Here is a 19,259-nt window from a genome sequence, read left to right on the forward strand (position 1 = left end):
GGCAGAAATACTGTCTGGTGATGGGTTGTCCCACGTTTCTTTCTAATCCTCCATTTTAAAACTACATACCACCATTGCCAGGTCATGGGAGAGGCGTCTCCTTCATAGTTGTATCTGAAGCCTTCAAGAAATGTTTAGGAAATGAGCGAATGAACCAATTACCTCTAAGGCAACAAGGAGGAAGAAACGAAGTGTATTAGGGCCAAGAGAGGTTTTATCTACATTCTCTTTACTGGTCTTCACTGCACTGTAGGAGAGAGGAATTATTGTTCCCATTTCACAAGTTCGGGGATTGAATGATTTTGGAGCCCAATGCTGATGGACCCAAAGGACTCTCTCTCCAATATAACTCTTCCCCACGACGCAGTGGCAAACATGGATTGATAATTAGCCACAGCCTGTGCCATCTTATCCAGTCCTCACCAAACCACACTGAGAAATAGACGGTGTCATCATTCGCAAAGAAATGCTGATGACCAGAGGTGAAGCGATTTGTTAAAAAGTGATGTAAGTTTCCAAAAATGAAAAAACACTGTGAGCTGGAGTAGGCTGAGAAGACTCTATGGTAGAAGAAAGATTACAGTGGGTACTTGAAGAAAGGTGAGTATTTAGATAGAACTAAAGTTGTCAGGAGTAGGGCTTCCAGTTGGGAAAAGCAAGATCAGGCACAAATGTTTGAGAAACAGAGAGGAGGCCCGGTGACAAGAGTGACATTTCATGATTAAGACCTGGGAGAAAAAAAAGATGGAGAAGTTGGTTGGGCTATATTATGGAAAGCCTGGAGAAGAAATGTCTTAGAAGTTGTATACCCTAAAGGAAATAATTTTGTGGAAGTGACATGATGAAGGGTGTATTTGATTTTCCCTTTCCTTTTAAAATGGGATTTATAAATTTATCAAACTTTATTGAGTATTTAGCTTTAGCTAATTTTTGTTTTCCTTCACAGGAATTGTAACTCATCTATCCTAAAGTTTCCACTTCTGACAGACAGAAACCGTGAGAAATAGAAATTGCTAAGAACCTTTGAACTCTGCTATTTCAGGGTGGAGCAGGACATTCCTCTCTGTGAAAGCGGACTTTCAGATTCCTGTAGTTGAGAAAACATTGGAGTTAAATGTGATTTGTGGAGAAAGACCTTTGAGTAAATCAAATGGTTTCTGAGAGAAATTATATGTCTCTTACTCTCCTCAAATGCTTTCAAACTCAGCTTAGAAACTCTCAGCAAAGATCGGCAACCAACTCCCAGATTTTTTTGTTGTATTCAGCCCTCAAGCTCTTTTTTTTTAAACACTTCCCCCCGCCCCCCAATGTATCCGAGGCAGGGTTTTCATGGGATTCTGCTTACTGTTCATTGGCATGCTTTCTCCCTGCTCCTTACCTTTCATGAGAGACCCAATACAGGAAGGGTGGACTGCCCACCACCGGACCTTTAATTAATGAAGGACTCAGGGGGGTGTGACCTACATCTGCTGTAGACTGAGAGTCCGGCCTTGAAGTGACGAAGGGAGCTCAGTATTTCCCTGAAGCTCCTCTTGTGATAGAGCCATGTGCTAAGGAAGCTTTAGTTGGGAGAGGGTAGGAGCTGAACATCTGTGCTCCTGAGGCCTCACTTCCATGGCGGGGCTCCCAGCTGGCTTGGGCACCAGGGATTTCAGTCCCTGAGCCTTAGACTTATTCTTACAAAGAGATATTGCCCTAACTAGAGTGACTATATCATTAGTTTATCATGCAGACCAAGACATTTTTAATAATAAAAAAGATTCTTAAAAATAATTAAAACCATACAGTTTTAATGGACAATAGTGTGGTGATTGCAGGGGGAAAAGGGGGTAGGTGGAGGTGGAAGAGGGCATAGACCCCTCTAAATGGTAATGGGAAAAAAAATTTAAAACAAACAAGCAAAAAACCCCAACCAAACAAAAAAAACAGGGGGGTGATGCCAGGACCAGCTTCAATGACTAATGACCCCCTGCCCTGGCACTGACCAATCAGTAGAGACCATGATCCTTAAAGGACACGCCTGGAAAAGCTGATGAATGTTCTATTGAATCTTCCCCTAAGATTCCCACATGCAAGAGAGAGATAAAAACCCTCAAGTAAAGGGCCTGCCACACATGCTCTCCCTCCTGGGAGCACACCTGTGCCTTCCCTTTCCCTCTCCTTCCCCCACAGGCACTTATCTCCTAAACTCTAAGGAGACTTACAACCAGGGGAGCACTGGGCAGCAGCAGCTCGTCCAGGGTCAACCACTCATCCCAACCTGTCTCCAAGGCTCCCTTTTCTCTGACTCCCCAGTGAGCTAAAGCAGCCCCGCCTAGGCTCTCCTGCTGCTTCTTCTTGCTGCTTCTTCTATCTGAGGCCCTTCTTGTTTCAGTGTCCCTAGCTTTAATAAATGTGCTCTCAAAATAACTAACTAACTAACTAACTAACTAACTAACTAACTAACTAACTAATAATTAAAACCATACAGTTTTAAAAATATTTGTTCAATGGCAAATTAGTTTTATTATATTATTGAATTTATAAGGTAGTTCCATTCAAAAACTACCTTCAAAAATAAATGGCTTCCAAAAATAAAAATAGCATGTCCATATAAATTGAAGTAAAAAATTTTTTAAACTTTTTTATAGTGATGATTTGAATGAAAAAATAACATAAGAAGAATAATTATCCTTGGTATATAGTAATATAATATGTTTCTTAGGTATAATCTGTTTTTAATACCACATTTACAGGTGTGTGGTGTTTTTTTTTTTTCCTGAAGACTATGTTCTTTTTTAATAGTCTTTTTATTTTTAATTTTTCAGAAAATACCTGAAATCACTTTCAAATTTGCATTTTATAGTTAATTAATTTGAAATTCTTAACGCCTTTATTTTCTGTAGTTATATTCTAAATTGAAAAATTAAAAATATTAAGGTCTACATTCTACCTGGTAAGCTCAGAGCAAAGCAGAAGAGGGTTTCAATTCTAATTTTTTTTATGTTAAAATATATAAATATTTAAGTCCCAATATTTTCATAGGTACCATCTTTTTTGCCTCTTTTGAGTATCAATTTTCCACCTTTGTTTGACAAATATACATACATTTTTGTATATTTCTCTTTTTTCCCCCACTTAAATGTTTTGTTTTAATAAATAAAGCATCATGGCTTAGATTTTAAATCGCATTTACAGATAAGGAGAACTTCTAGGCCCAAAGAGGTAACAGTGAAGCTACTACTGCTGGAAGGAATGCATGCCCGACATGTATGTGAGACCTAAAGAGCAGAGACTTACTGGCAGAGAGCACCATACACATAACCTCTAGACCAGACAACTAGAAGCGGAGGAAGGGCACAAGACTGGGTAAAGTCCAAGAAACCACCACCCGCGCTGCAGAACCAACTGAAAGTTATGTTACTTTTAGATAAGCTAGAGGTAGGTTCCCTGATCATAGTAAATGAAACTCTCTCCCATTGTTAACAATTAGGTTAAGGGCATTAGTACAGAAGGCTAGCCACTGATAAACACAGAATATTAGACCAGCAAAGAGGAAGCTACAGAGATCATCTATCTTGTTTCTTCAAATATCAGAAACTTCCACATCATGAATTCCACCTCCCAAAGGCTTAGTCCAAAAGCTTCCTGTTGGCATTTGCACCAAACAAGGCTCCCGGTACTTCTGGCATCATCTGCTGAGCTATGAGATGCAGTGGGCTTTCTAGCGTATTGGAAACCTTTACTTTATGATCCCCATTATAGATCGCAACTCCACCAGCTATCTCCTCAGGTAGGTAGACCTCCTGACCAATTTGGACATCAACATCTTTTTTGGTGGCGATTTTGTACATAGGGATTGCTTTTTGCACTGCAGACTTTACCAGAGGGAAATCCTGTTTCCGGCAACGAACAATCGTCCGGGGCTCCAATGACTGGTACAAACCCTGGAGGACCAGTCCATCCAGCAGCACTTGGTACCTAGTTGTATCTTTTACCACCTTGCTGAGTTTCTGTTTTGCTTCATTCAGTAGGTCTGTAATAAGGTCATCTCTCGCTCTGAGGACTTTGAGTCTCGCTTGATTCATCAAATTGGACATCTGAATTTTTTTCTGCTGCTCTACCAGCTTTGCTTTCTTCTCATAGCATTCCACAATCTTCAGTCTTTGGGTTTGCACAAGACGACCTTTCTCAATGTTGAACTCCTTCTGCTTTCACGTCTGTTTCTTCTGCTTTTTCATTGGTTTCTTGTTCAATAAAAGCCATCATATGCTTACACTGCTTTTGCATGTCAGCATCGCTGCGGGCCATGGCGAAAGCGATGCTAGGCCGGTGGACAACTAGCTCAACCTTAGGCCTGAAGAAGACGGCGGAGAAGAGGGAAAGGAAAAGCCTATATTTTTAAAGTAATAAACTGATGTGCTAATTTTATTTGTTAACAGTACTCATAAAATAATGAATGCTTAGTTGATTTAATGACTATGTCCTTATATATGAAATGAAATTGGTCTGTAAAAAAATCCTCTGCAAGGAGCTAAATACACTTTCAGATGAGGGCTTTTTCGATGCTTCAGTCTCTTCCCATGCAGCAGCTTCAGCTTTGAGGTGCCACACTCCCTCATCATGTCAAACTCAAGCCACAGCTGACTCTACTTCTGAGCTTCTTTCACTTACTTTTCAGTTAAATAAAGATTAAATCTGATTCCTTTAATATTAAACTTTGGACGCTCCCAGCGTTCGGACAAGCACCTAGGCTTCATTTTTACTTTCAGCTGATTAACAGGAACTCCTTGGCTAGATTCTCGTAGTATTGGCTTCATATTAATATCGAAAGTGCTGGACTCAGGAGGGGCATCTCTTAAGTATAGCAAGCTGTCATCCAGCCCTTTCTCTAATTTAACCACTTGGATCTCCTGGAATCTAGGCTTATAAAGTTCAAAGCAAATGTCAACACTTCAATAGTCTTCCTAAGGATAAAAAGAGCTCCAAGTCCTGCCCCTGATCTCTGGATGCCAGTCCCCAGAAACCGGATGGTTTCTCCACTGGCTCGTGAGTTGGCCATAACAGCACGAAGCATGCTTCCACAGAGAACTCTGGAATGTGGAGGACTTTCGCCTTTCTAACATAGCTTTTCTTTTTGTAATTGAAATTTCAGAGGATTTGTTCTTCCTCTTGGAGGAATGGGTTCAGGACTCAAGAACATGGTTTCCTGGCACAGGGAGCAGCACTTGTCCAGGAAAACTGGTTTTGGAGTTGGCAGGAACACGCGGGGCTGAGAAGACCCAGTGCTCTGCTGCCGGCCTGGCCGCGGAGCCAGAGGCCGGGGCACGGGGCAGGGCCACCGGCCGCTCCAACGCTCCGGGCCAGGCCCGCTGCGGCACCACAGGCCCCTGCCATGGAGGCCGCCGGGCCTGCCCGTCCACAAATGCTTTTTAAAAGGCAAAAGTCAAGAAATTCTTTATGATTCTTTTGAGTGTTTCAACAGATACAGATGCAGCAAAAACACAGGCTTTTAAAATCTCATTTTATTCTGGTGTAAAATGCAAATTTACACAATGAAAAATAAGAAGTCCATCAAACATTTCTTCATGTAAGGCAAAATAGTCCAAAACACAATTATGGAATTTTAAATTAAATTTTGTAAACCATTTAAACTCTTGTTTATTTTGTTCAGTTTTTTCTGTGCTTTTATATGGCTTAATTTCAACATTTCCCTGTTTGCAAGCTTCATTTTTAATAATTGCAGTTTGTTAAAATGTGAAGGCTGAAGCTGTGGCGTGCTCCCATCTTTGTCACTGAATACTTTAATTAAGGATTTCCACTAATTTCAACCAAAATGCAACCAAAATTTAAAGGACACATTTACAAAAAAGGTTCGATGCCATTCTAGGACACTTGTGTCCAGTTAGAAATTTGGACATAAAGTGAAAACTCAGCATTGTACAGCATCCCATATACTCCTCAATGGAACCACGGCAGGAGCCAGAGGTATAAAGTGGCTGGCTCCTTTTATTGTAATTAGTAATAAAAACACTTCATTAATACATGAGCAATCTGGGACTAGTGCTACACCAAAGGAATGCGGAGACTCTTCTGAGCAAACTGGGATATTATGTTGCTCTTCCCCAGCAACTACCTAGAGAAGGTTTCCTTGGCTTATCTTGATCTCAGCCCATATTTGTTTCCTTCATAGAACTTATTGCTTTTTGTTGCAATTAGTTTATTTGTTGACTTATTTATTATATTGACAGCTCCTACCATGAGAATATAAGACTCCTGTTTTTTCATCTTTAGATCCCCATTGCTGAAAGGGCATCTGGCACCAAGCACTGAATAAATATTTGTTGAATGAATGAAATACATATATTGGTATTGCGTTTAAGGTGCAAAATACGTATCAAAAGATTTGCAGGTCAAATTCAATATATTTGAAAATGTTTATTATAAAATCAAGTTCCTAAAAATGTTTTATTTCATAATGATTTTTATTATTCATTTAGCAAATTGTGACCAAGGCCACCACTCTGCTCACTATAGAAGCACTTCCCAGACCCTTCAAGTCTGCAAGCAAAGGGCAGGGCCAGGGCTGCTCAAGTCCCACTTGCTGAGATGGCGGTGTAGACATCAGGGTCTCTCTAAGCACTTAGGGCTTAGACGCTGTGGGCACTGGGAATTTTAGCATCTACATTTCTTTTCAGCTTTATACCTTTCTAAACCAGCACTTGTATGCAATTGCGGCTTTGGGAGAGATAGTGGAAATGGCTTTGTTAAATGCAAGAGTTTATGTTGTTTTTGTAAGCGGCAAACTGTCGATGACTGTGTTATTTAATAAACATGCTTCATTTCTCCCTGCAAATGTCTTGGTTTCTGAACAAATTTACTTTGTCTTTTACCTCCTGTAAAACAAAATGAGTATTTCCTCATATTTTAACACTTAAAAAGGTATTCTCTTCACTTCAGCTTTAAAGCATGCTAAGTATTTTAGTTCCAATTAACATCACAACCGCAAACAAATAATTTGTAAAGTATTTTTAATGCACTGCATTTTTTTCAGTTACTCATTGGTAACAAAAGTCTTCTTTATAAAGTAGATATTCTATGTATGATTTTGGCTGAGTTGCCTCAGTTGTGAGAAAGTAGAGAGCTGTGCTGTCTATGAACAAGGTGTGACTATTAGGGAAAGAAACTAGTACCTCAAGTCACACACAGAAAACAGTCTCATTATAGCCCTTATGTTTTTAACTCTCAACAAGAACTCTATAAGCCTAAATATTCAACACTAAGGGATTCATTGGGTAAATTATAGTATATCCAGTCTATGAAGTAAATCTGTCGGAGCCAAATTTGCTTCTAAGTGCTTTGTTCTTGGGTCCCCAGCTGTCAGCAGATGCCTGCCTTTTCCCAGTAATACTGAGTATTGAGACAAGGTGGATGGCAGGCCACCCAGAGGAGCTGAGGAGCATGAGCCACTCCCTTGAAGCAGGGACAGTGTGGTCATTTTATTTGGAGGGAGATTAGGTATATGCAAGGGGTGGGGCTGAAGGTCCAGTATCTGTCCCTGAGTGGAGCTTACAAAAGTCACACACTGTAAAAACAAAATTTTTACAACAAAAGTTGCACATCTTAAAAGGTTTAATATTATTATTATTATTTAATCCTCACTTGAGGATATTTTTCCATTGCTTTTCAGAGAGAGTGGAAGGGGGAGAGAGAGAGAGCGAGAGAGAGAGAGAGAGAGAAACACTGATGTGAGAGAGACACATTGATTGGGCGCCTCCCACATGCACTCCAACCGGGGCCAGGGATCGAGCCTGCAACTGAGATACATGCTCTTGGCTGGAATCAAACCCAAGACCCTTCAGTTCAGGAGCGGACCCTCTAACCACTGAGCCAAACTGGCTAGAGCAAAGGTATACTACTTTATTTATTTATTTTTATTTTTATTTATTTATTTATTTTAAACAGATTTTTTTTTTTTTTTAATTTATCTTTATTGATTTCAGAGAGAGGAAAGGCGAGGGAGAGAGAGACAGAAACATCAATGATGAGGTATAATATTTTAAAGAATGACTTTGATATTGCATGTGTGCAGGTTATGATGAGAAGATGACACAGGACGGAGTCTGAAAGCAGGAGCCTGAGACGGTGGAGAGGATGACACCTCTGTGTGCTGTGCGTGTCTGGCTCCCTACTCGCCAGGGTTAGGCTTTGCTGTCCAGCCAGCCCTGCCCTGGGGTTCGCGTCTCTTAAGTTAGATCAACTTTGTGTCTTGGTTTGGGTTCCTGCAAGGGCCCTAAAGAAGAATTTGAATGCAAGTTGTTTATTTGGAAGGGGAAGGGAGCACTCAGAGAGGAGGAATGGCAGAAAAGAAAGCCACCCGTGCAAGGTGCGCTAGCAAACTGGCTGCTGCTTGTGTTTTACTCTCTCTAATAATCCTGTGGAAAAGGAAAACGAATTCAGTCAAGCTAGCCATGCCACTCAGCGTGAATCCTGCAGAGGCTCACGGCAGAATAACTCTTTCTTTTAATTTAGTTGTCATGTGGGATGCCACAGCTTGGGCTTTTGTCCCTTTATTTTATTTAGTTATAAGCCATCTAAAACAAGTACGGCAAATAGTATAAGCGAAGACGTCAAGTCTGGCTGAGCGATAGCACACTGCAGAGCTGTGCTGAGAAGGCTCCCGAGGGTCCAGCCGTGCTCGGAAACAAGCCGAAAGGTAGCGGCTGACATGAAGGGGGCCGGGCAGTGCTCACACGCCGTGTCTGCCATCCCCAACCTGGCTGCCATCGGTACCTTGCTGATTCGTTACCCAGGCCAACAGAGATTACTGTGAGAGCTTGCAACAATAATCTAGATATCATTTAAAATACTACAGCTAGAATATTATGATTAGTTTACAATAAGAGAAATTAAATTAATTAAAACCATAGGACCATTTTAAAAAAATCTACAGACTGACAATTGTTAAAAAGTATGAGTGAGTTTTTTGGGGGAAAGGCCCTCACATGTATTTGGGTGGGTGTACAAACGGATGGAGCCCCTTTAGGACAAAAAGTAGCTGAGTTTTAGTGGCCATGTCTTAGCCTCAGCAATTTCATTCTAGGAAACTAACCCACAGGTATACTCACATGTGCACATAAGTGCACACTGAGGTATGCTCCCTGCAGAAATGTCAGTGGTAGCAAAGTCTGGAAGCAGCCTGAGCACCCATCACTAGGGGAAAGATAGATCAATTCTAGTACATTCAGAAAATGGAGCACTAAGCATCTGAAAAGAGCAGTGAAGACAGTGTGTGTAGTGATACATATAGAAAATTCTTCATGATAACTTGCTAATAAAAGTGCAAGATTACTTACTATGCTGGCATTTGTATAAAAAAGAGAAGGAAATGCACAAATACACATGTATATTTGTTCATGCAAATTATATATTTAAATGCAAAAATGTGTAACATTGGTTGCCTCTGAGGAAAAATTATTGGAGGGCAGGGAGATAGGAGTGGAAGGGATATTTATTTACACTCTCCCATTCATATCTCCTCATACTTTTATTTTTATAACATGTTAATATATATTTTTAAATGAAGAAAATGAACTGTTTGTTAGCTAATTCTAATTGTTCCCTATCCTACTTCCTTTTCTCCATTAATCTTAATGTGGAAGGAAGGAAGGGAGAGAGGGGGGGAGGGAGGGCAGGAGGAAGGAAGGAAGGAAGGAAGGGAGGAAGGAAGGAAGGAAGGAAGGAAGGAAGGAAGGAAGGAAGGGAGGAAAGAAGGAAGGAAGGAAGGAAGGAAGGAAGGAAGGAAGGAAGGAAGGAAGGGAGGGAGGGAGGGAGGGAGGGAGGGAGGGAGGGAGGGAGGGAGGGAGGGAGGGAGGGAGGGAGGAAGGAAGGAAGGAAGGAAGGAAGGAAGGAAGGAAGGAAGGAAGGAAGGAAGGAAGGAAGGAAGGAAGGAAGGGAGAGAGGGGGGAGGAAGGATCTCTCCTATTCCCACCACTCAGGGAAAATCGTTCCTATTTTGGGTTAACATTTTGGTTTATTGATATCACTGTCCAGTCCCTTTTTCCTCTGCACAGGTATTTCTCTGCCTTTGAAAGTTAGAAGTTTGGTATCACATCGCACATGTGCTTCTCTCTCCTGCTCTTCTCACTTAGCGTGTCAGTTTTCTGTGTCACTCAGCAACCTACAACATGCTGCTTCGGGCCATATTCTCCTCCTGTCCTCCACACCCCCCCCTCCCCCAAGGAGCTGTAGCTCTGAAAACCTCCCTGGGGTGAGCATGGGCTTGTGCTGGGTAAGTTCTCACGGAGGTGCTTCCCCAGGGTCTCTCGTACCCACCCCACCCCCGAATTCCTCTCCACACCGGCCTTACACAGCCAGCCTAACTTCTCAGACAGGGTGAGTAGGTACCATAAATAGTATCTTACTACTTCTTTTTACAGAGGTTACATTTCAGGGTTTTAGACTGCCCCTCCCAAGAGCCTCAGATCACTGGATGTGTCTAAATACAGGGCACCAAGGCTCCCTCTTAGCCTTTACCCAGCTCAAGTACAGGGGATGCGCTGGTCACAGGAAAAGTGCTGGAGACGCTGGGACGTTGAACAGTGCTCTACAACCTCCTGTGATTGAAATATTTTGTAATAATAAACTTGTTTGGGGCTAATCACACCATCATAATTAAATGGATTTAAATAATCTAAACACAAATTGTGTTTCCATGCATTTAGGCCTTTGCTATTCAATATTATTCCACTATGTCTCACACACACACACACACACACACACACACACACACACACACACACGCACAATCTTAGAGGCAGTACCTCTGATAGATCAAAGAAAAACAGACATGACTATATAATAGACTAAATGATTTGGAAATTGTCATTGTTAGAGGTAGCCCAAGAAAATATTAGCTGATAGGTAATGTTCAAGAGTAGGAAATGGTGCTGTGCACTAAATACTATACATAGAACTTCAACAGGTTCTTCAATTTTAACTTTTATGGAAAAGTCAAAGAAGAAACAGGACAGACAATCATTTTTACACTGAAAAGATGTCAAAGGGAGAAAAGCCAGTCGGTTAATTATTCAGTTTTCTAGAATAATACATTCATTGGCGGAGCCCCAGGATAAGCCCACAGGTGGTCATAAGTATTTCTTGACGATGTGTTTGCATTTTCAAAAACTCCATTAATTATTTTCATGTTACTCAGGGGTGGGGTGGGGTGGGAATCAGATTCTGCTAGAACTGGCTTGTACTAGCTAAATTCACAAGAAGCTGATGGATAAACCCAATAGGCAATTAACTAATTTGGAGTGGAAAAAATAGAGCTATTAGGAAGTCTGGAATATTCATGTTCTCAGGTCAGTACTTTCTTTCACTTGTGGGAAAGTCATCCTGGGAAATCAAATTACTATTGAAAAGTTGCTTGGTAAAATTAAAGTCAGAATAAAGAGATCTGAACAATCTTAGGGAAAAGTGTCATTATAAGGAATCAACTGAAGTCGAAATGATTTGGATAAAATGTGTATGTTTTTTTCAGAGGCTCAGACTATGCATTCTCAGTGGAATTTGAAAACTTCTCCTTTTTAATACATTCTGGTAATAATACTAAAGTCCACATAGGAACTCTCATCTCTAAATTATATTTTAAAGGTCATTGTTGCTGATTCATTTACCAGAGCTAACTATTTTGATTTGAATTTTGGTGTGGCTTGACTCTAATATCTTTTATAGCAAAGTCAAATAAGTACAATTAAGAGAGGTCTCCCTCATAATATTTTTCTATCAGCTTTCACTTCTGTTTTTAAACACGGCTATCTACTTCCCCTCCAATGACCTTTATCTTGATGTCATTTGGATCAGTATGCCAGACTGGATGCTTTGGAAATAATGCTACATTGCACACTAACGCAATTGCAGTGTGTTACCACTTTAACACGTCCCTAAAAAACAAGGTAGAAACTAAAGGACATGATTTCTGCCTGTGAACCCTCCACCAATTTTTATTACAAAAATCAAATTAAGGATGGGTACTGAACAAACTGAACTTCCCACATTTTCTATGCACAGAATTTAAGAGTTCACTGTCATGGTTGAATTTATTAACGGTATTAGATTGATCAGAAACAGGATAGCATGTTCCTTCTTTTAATCTTCACATCTTTAGCGTTTCTCACAGTGTCGGGTAAAGAATGTGTTGGGGGGCAATCCTTCATGAATTCCTCACGTTATACACACCTTCCAGGGAGAGGCATCACTGCCTTTGTTCTGGACTGTTTTTCAAGGACGTCTGTAAAGCAAACAGCTTTGGAAGAGTGGGAAGAGTCTACCTCACCAGCAGTGAGCAGGTGCGTTTGCTGGTCAGTGTAAAAGACCTGGTTCCCTCAGCTCAGAGTTCCTCTCAAGGGCTGTCACTGGCTCCTGCTACTGCTGTAGGCAGCCAAGTCTCATGACTTCTACTAGCTTCTATGAAACTGTGACAAGCTAACTTGCTAAGTGGAAAGTAGGGTGAACTCTCATACCCTTCACAGTTCCTGAGAGTAAGTGTTCAAAAGAAAAGAAAATTTGTTGAATAAAATAAGTTTTAAAATGTTTAGGGAACTTACTCTTCTAACTAAACAATAGTTAGCCACATAAAAAACCCATGAACTTCTCTTGGCTAGGAGCTCTTTCACAATGTATTTTTTTATAGTACCAGTGTGTGTCAGTCAGCTTGTGTTTATTTTAGATATCAGTGTTGACTTAAAAATATTAGCAGAAGTCTGTTTGGACTTGACCAAACACTGAGTTGTATGATGGGAGCAGATTATTTACTTAGGCATTACCTAGTCCTATAGGAACTGCAGACTCTGGGTGGCTTCTACTTGTTTCTGCATCAGCGTCCCTAATGGGTGAGGCCATCATTTTGGTATAAGAGCTGAAATTGTATTTCTCTCTCTAAAAATAACAACAAATTATCTTTAGAATGACACTCTCATCTGGAACACAAAATACTGACTTTGGTGTTTATTTTTCCATTTGCTGCAGAGGGGAATTTGTTTTTCTCTCCTTCCTAAAGGGCCTGGCAAGTCTGAGCCTGGAAGCCCTTTACCAAAAGGAAGTGTCCCAGTCTTTCTGCATGGCAGATGGCCAAGCTGCCACCTGTTTCCTCCTGCTAACCATGAGTCCAAGAGCCTGGGCAGAGGGCTGGTGCCAGCCAGCTGGGGATCCCGGGAAAAAATGCTTTCCAAGATAAACAAGTGATTTCAGGCCAATCATCATAACTATCTCAGATGCTATATGGCTTGTCAGAAGGGAAAAGTGCTAGGATCCAGGAGACATAGGTTTGCTGCTAGACTTACCTTTTCGTCTGTGCTCCTGGGCAAATCATCTGACTTCTCCGAGTCTTAGTTTTCTCACCTGTAAAATTGTAACAATGACCCTGCCCTGCCTATATCACAACATTGTTTTGAACATCAAATGAAATAGCTCAAGTCTGGTTAGAAAATGGAACAATCTTACAGCCCTTTTATCAACATTTTGGTTATAAATGTAGAAGGGCTTTGAAGACCATGAGGGCTCGCGTGGACGGAGGTATTCTTAGTAAGTGGTATGCCCACCACATTCTTTTTGAGTTTTTGCTTCTTTTTTTTGTGCTGAGGAAAACACCACTCTGAAAATCAAGCAAACACATCCTTGAATACTATGATTGAAATATTTCATGATTGATATATTTAGGTCATGACAACACTGACTTGGTTGTAAGACAACTTTATGTGATAAGCTGGACCACAGCAGTCAAAAGCAAATTAAATCAACATTTGATAAAATAATATATAAATTGTAATTTCTTTCTGACTCATTAGATTTTCTTAAAAGAGTTAAAACTTGGGCAACTTCCCTTGACCCAGTTTGCCCCAGCAAGACCCTGAACAGGATAAAGAACAGCTGTCTTGCCCGGCCAGGCGCGGCTCAGCGGTTAAGCGTCGACCTAGGATCCAGGCGATCGGGGTTCGATTCCCGGTCAGGGCACATGCCCGGGTTGCGGGCTGCAGCCGATCAATGACTCTCTCATCATTGATGTTTCTATCTCTCTCCCTCTCCTTTCCTCTCTCTGAAATCAATAAAGATGTATTTTTAAGAAAAGAAAAAAAAAAAGAACGGCTGTCTAACAGCTTGGTGACTTCTGGCATGAATCAGTCCCCCGAGTGGCACAGAGAGACTTTCCCAATTCTCAGCGAAGGACTCATCACACAAGGAGCTGGTCTGTGTGGTGCAAGTCACTATTGCTGTGATCCAAAGTTGTGTGTTTTGACACAGAACAAGAGAGAAAGAATTTACACAATATTATTTGTTAGTTTTTGTTGTATCGCATAGCAATATAATATTAAGACCAGTTTCATGGAAACATGGAATAAAATTCATAAATATATATTCATAGAGATATTTATAAATTTGACAGAAGGAATACATACTTCTTTTTATAACTTAAATAACATACAGAAAATAATTCATTTCTTTTATTTTAGTAATCACTCCTAAATGTGGTATATTGGTCCTAATATAAAGTTTTAATGATACTGAGGAAAGGAGAAAAATAACAACCTCCAGAGAAGTATTTTTTAAACTTCTTCAAATTTCATCTTTAGGACCATTTTACAGTGTTGTCTTACTAACTGTAACCCCCAGTTTCATGTTCTTATGAGATAATCCTTTTTTATAATGGATTTATGGCTTGGCTACAAGATAAAGTGGTGAATTATTTACATGAAGATATTGTGACTCACTAGTAATTTGCTGTTTAAAGATATCTTTATAGTTCTGAGGCTGTTGTATATGCTTAAGGTATTGAAGATATGATCACTCCCTAAAATATTCAGTGGATAATACAGTGTCTCCATTATGAATTTTAATGTTACTTTAAGTATAGATTATATAATTTTGACACAAGACCCTTAAATTGATCATCTTGTCAATCACCCATATGCATTTTCAAAATAAACAGTCATTCTGGTCTTCTACAATAAAAGACCAGTAAATATTTGAACAGATACAACTGGGGGATGGCCTCACTGGCAGTGACATCAATCTAGCTGAAAAGATGCAGATGAAGCAAAACACATCATGTTTTATGTGTTTTCCTGCCAAATGTAATGTTTATTGTTACCGTGTTACATAACAGCATAGCACTCATCTCTCCAGACAAGCCAGAAAATCTAGATGTCCTGATAGACTAATTCACTTTCATTCATTTGCACTTACTTAACACAAATGTGTTCCCAGCCAGGAACATTTCTTCCTTAAGGTTCTGTCACTAACCTTTGTTTTTCCCTTTGGACAAATAAAGCTTCTAAATATTTTTATGATGGAAAAATTCAAACATATACAAAGGCAGAAAGAACAGTATAATAAAATTCATTGCACCTGTCATGCAGCTTCAACAAATATTAACACGTGGCCAATCTCATTTAATCTATACTTCATATCATTCCATCCCAAATACTTCAGTGTGTTTCTCTAAAAGATACATATAAATCTTAAAATAATAACCAGTCACACAGCATGAGATATGGTTTTGGTGTTAGAAGAGTTTTGCCAAGTATAGGCTGAAGATTAAAAAATGTTCCCTGGGACTTAACAATTATGCCCACAAATAGTTGTAGGTTTAAATATTTATCTCCAAACAGATGAGCCATTGTACTCCTTGATGGCTCTACAATTCCAATTGGTTGGCACCTGCCAAACCATTTCTAACATTCTCTCATAACTCCCTGTGGGTGGATGGATGAATGGGTTGTTCCTTAAAGCAAACTTAGGAAACTTTCCCTGTTCTCGGTGAGGCTGATGGGGCAGGGTGGGTTTACACAGTGACAGAGTAGTAGGGAAAGGTGCTCTGAGACCTCCAGGTGCAGAGGAAACTCTTTTTCTCTCTTTTTTTAAAAATGTGTCTATTGACTTCAGAGAGAGGAAGAGGGAGAGAGATAGAAACATCAGTGATGAGAGTCATTAATCGGCTGCCTCCTGCTTGCCCCCCACTGGGGATCAAGCCCGAAACCCATACATGTGCCCAGACCAGGAATCGAACTGTGATCTCCTGGATCCTAGAAGGATGCTCAACCGCTGAGCCACGCCCGGCCCGGTGAGTCAACTCTTTTTCTCAGGCTCTGTACTAGTCTCTAGCCAGGGACACTTCTTCCTTTCTGTGTTGTCATTGACTTTGCCTTTCTCTGGCCCCAAGGTCTATTCAACTGTGAAAAAAAGACATAGGGAAGACCCAGTATTCTATCAAATAGGGAGTGTTTGCACAGCTCTTTATAGCTTACCAAGCATTTTCATAGATGTTGTCACATTTAACCTTCACCATAATACTGCTAGATAGGACTCTTGTGCCTGTCTTATGGTGACTGAGCCAAGGATCAAAGCTAAGGGATTTACCAAGATGGTGCCAAAGATGAAGCTGGGGCCCAAGGGTCCTTTGGCACGCTCATGTTGTTTTGTATTTGTGGGCTCTCTCTAGACTAAAGCTTTTTAAAAATAAATTCTGAAATTACAAAGAATGCAGGAAGGAGTGTGGAATGAGTTTACGGTGAAGCATCTTAAAGGGACAAGGCAATAGTGGACCTCCTCTTCTTTCTCATATCTCCTAATTGGGAATGAACCTACTCTTGTCTTCTCCTGGAGGGATGGGTCTTATTACAGTGATCTCTATCTTAGCAGTATAAATGGAGTCAATGTGTTGATCCCAAGGCCCTGCCAAAGAAGGGTTCTTTGCCTGGGTCCAGGGATAGATTTCAGCAGTCCATGGGCTTGGATGAAAAAAAATGTTGTTTTTTTTTTTAATTTTTTCAGAACTTCCCTCAATTACAAATGTAGATTTCAAATCATAGTAATTATTGACTGTTCCTGTGAGTCTGTCACCAAGAGAAACAAAAGGCATTTTCCTATCTCATTACAATTGTCATAGATATCTTGAAAATATCCTTTGCACGCACCACTACTTCAAACATAGTAGCTACTAGACTTGCACCTAGATCCTATCATTTAATGTCTTAAAGACACATATATTGTTATAAAGTTTTAAAGCTATTTTGCTGATTGTATGTCTATATAATGATATGTTTTAAATGTAATCATATGTATTTTATTTTATGCATTTAAAAACATTACTCTGAGAAGGAGTACAGGTATCACTAGACCGTCACAGGGGTCCACGGTACAAATAAAAGTTGTAAAAACTTACTCTAAAGGAACATTCATTGAAAATCTTAAATTATTCCCAAGAAACAAAATTTTTAAAGCTTTTGTGTTTAAGGAAGGAACTAATTTGAGGCAACTATTTAATTTTATCATCTCTTCCATCTCCCTACTTGGTCTATTTACTCCTGATAAACAGCACATGTGCCATGAACATTCATAGAAAATGATACTCCCTTTTCTTCTGGAAAAATGAGTAAGCTGCAAACAATATTGAGTTTGGTTCATGGGACACTGCCGGAAAGAGAGATGGCTCAGGAGGGAGAGTTTAATGGAAGGGGAAGGAATATCTGCATGGGGAAATTAGCCAAGGACAAGATCTTACCCTGAAGAAGACATTCTGCATTTTGTCTAAAAACAACATTTGTCTTATGTGGAAAATCATGTCCATGCTAACTTTTCTGTGTCCTCTCAACCACAGGTAATCACATTATGCATGAAATAATTTAATAACTTTATTTTCAGCTGACAAGCCATAAAATATATGTTAAATCTGTTCATATCAGGAAAACCATTTATTGCAGTAACATCTCCTAATATATGCTATTCACAGAAAAAAATTACATCACAATTCTTAATGTAGGTATAGAAATGAAAGGGTCTAAACATTTGACTAATATATTTTGATTCTTTATATCTATCAGGAGGAATTCAGAACCTTCAAATGATTTGTCTGATAAAACTGTCACAGTCCTTTGCTGCTAGGAATTATTTTGCTTGGTTTGCTACTTCTTGTATATATCAACACCGGGTAGAATCTTTGAGAAATTAGCGATTGTCAAGGGCAGTATGTAGAGCACAATGTTTAGAAACAGCAACGGGCAGAAAGAAGCTGTGGTTGCTCCATTACAGCTTAGATCCTTGCAGGGCCAATATCTGGAGTTAGCTCAGCAGACTATTTTTCATGTCCCCAAACATTTGCCCTCGCTGACCCATCTCCCTAGAATGTCCTTCCCTGTTTCATTTACTCTCTGCACTCTCAAGATCTGCTGAGTCATCTTTTTTTTTTTTTTTTTTTGCAAAACCTTAGCCTGACTCCTCCTCTCATTCCAGATGGGGTTACTTTCCCTCTGTACTGCTAAGGTCCTCTGTCTTCCTTCTAGGGCCTTGAACTGCTCTCACTTCCTCCCACCCAACTCCCGATCATCATGCTCTAGACTATGAACATCTGGAGGCTGGAATTATGTTTTTGAGTTACAGGCAAATATTAGGCCCTCAAGATTTTCTGTAGAATTAATTGGGGTGAATAAATGAATGAAGCCAACAAATAAAGGAAGACTAAGATGAAGGGTGTATAAGGAAGGTGGAGAGGCTAGTTGGTCCCAGGCAGCCTCGCTTCCAAGATGTTGATGAAAGTGTGTGTGTGTGTGTGTGTGTGTGTGTGTGTGTGTATTTGCATGGGAATAGTGGTGGTACAGGGGAAGTGAGCTTGTTCCTACTTATATATACATACTTTCAGTGTAGCAAGTAAGAATGTCTCTGCCATTTTCCAATGTATAAATGCTACATTTGCCTAAATCAGAGAAATTTACTCTGTACTTTCACCCACATGACTGACAGAAAATTCAACCTTAATCATGTTCGGGGTGTTCTCTCTTATTCTCCAGGGGTTCATTCAAGGATATCCTGGCATTTGGAATGCCATAGCCTGCAGAGTCCTATGAGTTACCCCATCGGCTCTGAGTCACCAGTTTCCCAGGGCACTGGTCAGGCAGCGTGTGCGAGGAGCACAGGGATGCCCTCATGGTGGAGCACTCCACGCCCACACACAGGGTCTCGGTCTCCTGCGAACGTGGAGGTAAGTGTGGAGTCTCTCATGGGTGCCCTGCAGTCATTCCTGTTAAATGCTTCCATGAGAGGGAGCCCCAGTCCCAGGGCCTTCTAGAAACTCGCCTGGTGTCTGAGCACATGCCCCACTCCCAGCCTCGGGGAAACCAACCTTCTTCTCCAACTAGGCAGCTTGTGTGGCTTCCACTCCAAGGCCCTAGCCCCCATGCTCTCCTCTGGGGAACCCAATCCAGGGAAATTTTTGTACTGTCATG

General features: G+C 40.4%; 2 pseudogenes across 2 annotated transcripts; both read right to left on the minus strand.

Moving 5' to 3' along the window:
* Positions 1–3,595: 3,595 nt before the first annotated feature.
* On the minus strand, positions 3,596–4,290 carry LOC308557722 (V-type proton ATPase subunit E 1 pseudogene; annotated as a pseudogene). The gene has a single exon. The product of its transcript is annotated as a V-type proton ATPase subunit E 1 pseudogene (transcript).
* A 168-nt stretch (positions 4,291–4,458) lies between these two features.
* LOC308557513 (large ribosomal subunit protein bL19m pseudogene) lies at positions 4,459–18,962 on the minus strand (annotated as a pseudogene). The gene is made up of 2 exons: positions 18,887–18,962; positions 4,459–5,390 (listed from the first exon to the last, which is right to left on the minus strand). The product of its transcript is annotated as a large ribosomal subunit protein bL19m pseudogene (transcript).
* Positions 18,963–19,259: the final 297 nt, after the last annotated feature.

This window comes from Miniopterus schreibersii (genome assembly GCF_964146895.1).
Source record: "Miniopterus schreibersii genome assembly, chromosome: 5".
Taxonomy (NCBI): Eukaryota; Metazoa; Chordata; class Mammalia; order Chiroptera; family Miniopteridae; genus Miniopterus; species Miniopterus schreibersii.